Source organism: Chelonia mydas, chromosome 2 (genome assembly GCF_015237465.2).
Source record: "Chelonia mydas isolate rCheMyd1 chromosome 2, rCheMyd1.pri.v2, whole genome shotgun sequence".
Classification (NCBI taxonomy): Eukaryota; Metazoa; Chordata; order Testudines; family Cheloniidae; genus Chelonia; species Chelonia mydas.
This window is the reverse complement of record NC_057850.1, coordinates 72,718,207-72,724,206: the sequence shown is the minus strand read 5'-3', so window position 1 is coordinate 72,724,206 and position 6,000 is coordinate 72,718,207.

The window sequence follows — 6,000 nt, the reverse complement described above, 5'->3', positions numbered from 1 at the left end:
AATCATTCCACTTTACACCTGCCATCTTCTGAAAAACTCTCATTGCTACTGCCTCCAGCCTTCTGATGTCTGTTTCGTTTAATGCAGCTGCTTCCAGACCATATAGTAATATTCTTAGTACAGTGGTATGATAAATTTTCTCTTTGGCACCAAACATAATGTTTTCCTCAGTCCATAATCTCATCAACTTCTGTACAACTCTTATCGCTAAAGCACATCTCCTTTTAGCCTCATCTTTAATGCAACTATTGTAATTTATCAAGCTTCCAAGAAACACATAAGATTTTATTTGTTCTACAACTTCACTGCTGCTGTAATTAAATGCTTTATTCATTATCCCTTTTCCAGGATGCAACCACTTTGTCTTCTTGGCAATTATTTGTAAGTCCAAGTTGACTACACCAAACATTGACTTGAACTAGTTGCTTAATTTTCCACCAACTCTTACAGGAGTCTTCCTACATAACTGTTATAATTGCAATTATCTTATCTGCAACTCCTTAAGATTTTACTACTTTCCATAATGTTTCCCTCCAAACCAAATCAAATGCCTTCGTGAAGTCGATGACAGCTGCAAACATCTTTAATTCCCATTCTCGCTTTTTTCCCATCAACTGTTGGAGTATGAATATGTGATCAGTGCAACTTTGGTCTGGTCTGAAGCTGGACTGTTCCTTGCCTACTACTTCCTCTAAAACTGCCCTTAATCTGTTGGCAATTACTTTCATCATGATTTTTCCCAGGACTGATAATAAGCTTATTCCCCTACAATTATATATATTGGTAGGCTTTCCTTTCTTCAGGAGTGGTACAAGTATTGCCTTTATCCAATCATCTGGTACCTCCTGTTGCTCCCATGCCTTCTTATATATTCTTCCTAATGCTTTGATAGCACTTGTTCTTCCGGGTTTTAGAAAATCAGCTGTTAAATTGTCTATTCCTGCAGCTTTCCCAATCTTTAATTCCTTTGCTGTTCTTTCTATTTCTTCTTCTCCTAGTGGTTCAGTGCTGGTACCCATTCTGCCTTGCAAGACGACCTGTTCATCTAGCATTTCTCCAATCCTTATATCTGGATGAACTGCAGGTTCAGCACTTTGTTAAAATGCTCTCTCCATACTTCCAGCACCTCTTCTGAACTTGTTGTCAGTTCACAGGTAGCCTTTCTTATTGCTTGCATTGTTGGCCTGATTGTGTTTCCATACAACTTAACTTTTTTGCATATCATTTTCATATCTTGTTCTCTTGACATCTCCTCTACTTGTTGAGCTTTTTCTTTCCAGAACTTATGCTTGTCCAATCTTTGTGATTTCATCACCGCTTTGCACAGTGCTTTTTACTTCTTTCACTTTCCCAGCAGCCTTAGCCTGTTTACACTTTTCCATAATGTTTTTGTTTCATTGCTTGTCCAGCTTTTCCTTGTTTGCTTATGCCTTCCAGTAACTTCTCCACTGCATTTTTTTATCCCTTCCTTGAATATTTCCCATTCAGTCTGGAGTGAGATTTCTTTATCATTGCATTTTAATGGCCTGAAATGCCCTCAAAGTGTCATCTTGTAAGCTTCCCTCACAGAGCTATCCTTTAACTTATCGAGACCAAATTTGGCTCCAGTTGCACGCATCTTTTTTGTTGGACTTTAACTTAATCATAATCTTTCCCATTAGAAGTTCATGCCACACTTGGCACTTCTATAGACTCTAACATCCAACAGTGACCATCTATGCCTTTTACTGATAATAATGTGGTCAATCTGGTTTATGGTTTGACCATCTGGTGAGTTCCATATAACCTTTCGCATATTTTTGTGAGGAAACAAAATATCACTTTGTGCATCTCACAGCAAGTTCATCATCTTTCCACATTATTGTTTTCTGTCCCAATGCTGTGTGGTCCAACACTATTCATTAACTTACCATGTCCACTACCAACCTTGCATCTGTATCTCCCATTGTCAAAATCATATCATGATCAGGAATCTTGTCTACAGTGCTGTCCAGCTGCTGATAAAAACTGTCCTCTTCCTCTTCTGCTTCTTCTGTTGGTGCAGAACAGCCAACCACAGTTGTGCATAGTTTACTGTAGGCAGTAGTAAACCTTGCTATGACAATCTGCTCAGACACCAGTTTCCAGCTCTTCGTTGAAGTACCTGTTCTCTTGTTCACTGCTAAAGCAATGGGATCCTTATGCTTCGCTTGTCCACTTGAATTTCCAGAATAAAGGAAAGAATAATTTTAAACTCTGAACTCTCTTGTGCCCAGCTAGTGTGTGTCTTGTGTGGCAGAAACAGAAATATGTAACCTCTTTACCCCTCCTGCTACTAGCTCAGTCTGGCCTGGAGTGAATAGGGTTCTAACATTCCAGCTCACAATATATGTAATATGTTTGGCTGTTATCCAAAATATTCTAATCTCTAACCTAAAACTCCCTTGCTGAAGATTAAACTGATTACTTTTTGTCTTACTTACAGTGGACATGTAGAACAACTGATCACCATCCTCTTTATAACAGTCCTTACATATTTGAAGACTGTTATCAGCTCCCCCCTCAGTCTTCTTTTCTCAAGACTAAACAAGACCAGTTTTTTAACCTTTCCTCCTAGGGTCAGTTTTTCTATACCTTTGATCATTTTTGTTGCTCTCCTATGGACTCTTTCCAGTTTCTGCACATTATTCTTAAAGTCCAAAACTGACACAGTACTCCAGCTGAGGCCTCATCAGAAGCATGGAGTAGCATGGAACAATTACCTCCTGTGTTTTACATACAACATTCCTGTTAATACACCCAGAATAATATTAGTCTCTTTTGAAACTGCATCACATTGTTGACTCATATTCAATTTGTGATCCACTATAACCCTCCAGATCCTTTTCTGCAATACTACAATCTAGCCAGTTATTCCCTATTTTGTAGTTGTGCTTTTGATTTCTTTTCCCTTCATAAGTGTAGTAATTTGCACTTGTCTTTATTGAATTTAATCTTGTGGATTTCAGACCAATTCTCCAATTTGTCAAGGTTGCACTTGATACCTCCCTATCTCATAGGCAAGTTACGAGGATAAACTCACTGATGTATCTGAGGAACTCAAATACTACCACAGATTCACAGAATCATAGAATATTAGGGTTGGAAGAGACCTCAGGACATCATCTAGTCCAATCCCCTGCTCAAAGCAGGACCAACACCAACTAAATCATACCAGCCAGGGCTTTGTCGAGCTGGGCCTTAAAAACCTCTATGGATGGAAATTGCACCACCTCCTTAAGTAACCCATTTCAGTGCTTCACCACCCTCCTAGTGAAATAGTGTTTCCTAATATCCAGCCTAGACCTCCCCCACTGCAATTTGAGACCATTGCTTCTTGTTCTGTCATCTGCCACCACTGAAAACAGCCTAGCTCCATCCTCTCTGGAACCCCCCTTCAGGTAGTTGAAAGCTGCTATCAAATCCCCCCTTACTCTTCTCTTCTGCAGACTAAATAACCTCAGTTCCCCCAGCCTCTCCTCATAAATCATGTGCCCCAGCCCTAATCATTTTCTTTGCCCTCCGCTGGACTCTCTCCAATTTGTCCACATCCTTTCTGTAGTGGGGGGAAACAAAACTGGACACAATAGTCCAGGTGTGGCCTCACCAGTGCCGAACAGAGGGGAATAATCACTTCCCTCGATCTGGTGGCAGTGCTCCTACTAATACAGCCCAATATGCCATTGGTCTTCTTGGCAACAAGAGCACACTGCTGACTCATATCCATCTTCTCATCCACTCTAATCCCCAGGTCCTTTTCTGCAAAACTGTTGCTTCACCAGTTTTGCAGAAAACCATGATGAGTACCATACAAAAGCACATACATAAATATCACATGTTATTTTCAGGTCTATTAAATGAGGCTTGCAGAGGTGATAAGACTCTTTTTTAGGGGAGGAAGTATGGGGAGAACACAGTTATTGTCACTAGCATGTGAGATGACAAAGTAGGAATAAATCTGCCAGTTTTTCATGGATTTTTAAAAATAAGAACCTGTGATCTTAAATATCAGTTTTGTTAAGAATTTATTGGCTGCTCCCTTTTTTAACTGTTGTACCTGGACTCTTGGTTATGTGTCTCTTTAGCTTTGTTTTATTTGTATTTCCTCCTTGATAACAGTATGTTAACTGTTGAGAAAGGAATAAAAATCCATCAAGAGTAACAAGTAGTACCAATCCCCCAAAGACTGTATACACTTCTTATCCTCACTTGGGATTTGCTATTATTGCCCTCCTCCACACCTCCATTTGCCAATTTAGATTTTGCTTTCTGCAAAGTTTCCATGAACATTCTTACCAGTGGGGAATAAGCACACTTAAAATAAATTCACTAAAAAATTCAAACTAATGCTCACTGGAGAACAATTTTGTGCAGTTTTCCCCCAGTTCTAGTTATAGTCTGTTCAGTTCCCAAAACCAAGACTACTATATAACTATAAATTATCTGTTGAGATGTTTGAGCAGTTATAGACTTTTTTCCTTTTGCTGTATTGTTTGTTTTTGCAACGTTAATGCCATAAGCAAAATCAAATCAAACTAACATAGCTAATTAGCCATGTTCCTGCTCAGCAAGTTAGAGACTTGTACATCAGAGGGGTGGAAGCTTCTCTAACTTGCTGAACAGAAACATAATTAATTGACAATGTTAATTAGCCATAGCATTACATGGTTATTTACACTCATTATAACATCCATATGAAAACTGGAACAAAGTCATACTCTGAAGTGTTGGACACCTGAGTTGTGTGTGCCATGTGGTCATTAGCACAGAATAGCCTCCTGGAACAAGTCATCTGATGGAAGATATGGCTGGAAGGCTGTTTCAAGAATATGAGTGGTGTCACAGACATTGAAATCCCATGCATTATCTTTGTTGACCATATTCTATCAAGTTTATGTATCATTTTGGGCCAGGGATTGCATGGAACTCTGGGTGGGGCGGGGGAGGGAAGGTGATAACAGTTCCTCCAGGAACCAAAAACTGTGTGTGTATGTATAGGGGGTGGGAGGATTAAGGCAAATCACTTTGGTTGTAAACACCTCCTGAGATGTATCATCCATTGGGGAGGCTTGCACATACTGGGTCAATCTTGGTTTTCCAGAGATCAACAGACAAAAAATGGTTTTGATATGAAAAGATTGGGTTTATACTGACTCAGGGCCTTCTCTCTGATCCAGGAAACGGACAGGGCCTTTGCAGAAGGAATTAGAGCTAGTGTGGGTCTATCTCCTCACGTGGGAATTACATCCCCAGATCCAAGTGTAGACATACCCTAAATTGCCAGGCAAACAAGCTGAAACAGTAACTCAGAGGTGTGAACTGCCCTCATTCATCTCGATGGGGCATTAACTCTGATACCTAATTATAACAATTTGAATGTCAACACTTAATTATTTCACTGTTGATCATTTTAGCGGGAAAAGGCAGCTAATGTGCTTACTCAGTGTGATGGGATATTACAGATGATAGATATTGACTGATTATTATATAAGACTAATGTGGTCATACAATCCATCCCCTGTCAATACAGGACTGTTCTGTAGCATACTACATTATTTTCTATAATAGTTCTAGTGCTTTATCCAGCCTAGTTTTAAATGAGTCAAGCAGTGGGGCTACCATAACTTCAGTACATTATTCCATAGTCTTCTGGATCTCACTGGAAGGAATTTTTTCTTACATTTTATTTTTTCTTAATTTCATCCCATTTCATCTAGTCACCCATGCACAAAGTGAACTTCCAGGGAAAGGGAAAGGAGGAAAAAAGACAACAGCAGTTATGAAAGAGCAGAAGGCACAGAGAGGGAACCACCAGGTAATGGGGCATGATTAATTCCATCACTAGTTTTTTCCTACTTCAAACCCTTACTTATAGTATTATGTGTTGCCTTTACAAAGACAAGAAAACCGGGGGGGGGGGGGGGGGGGGGGGGAAATGTACAGAAGAGATCACCTATCCTCAATGTTTAATTTATGTTTATA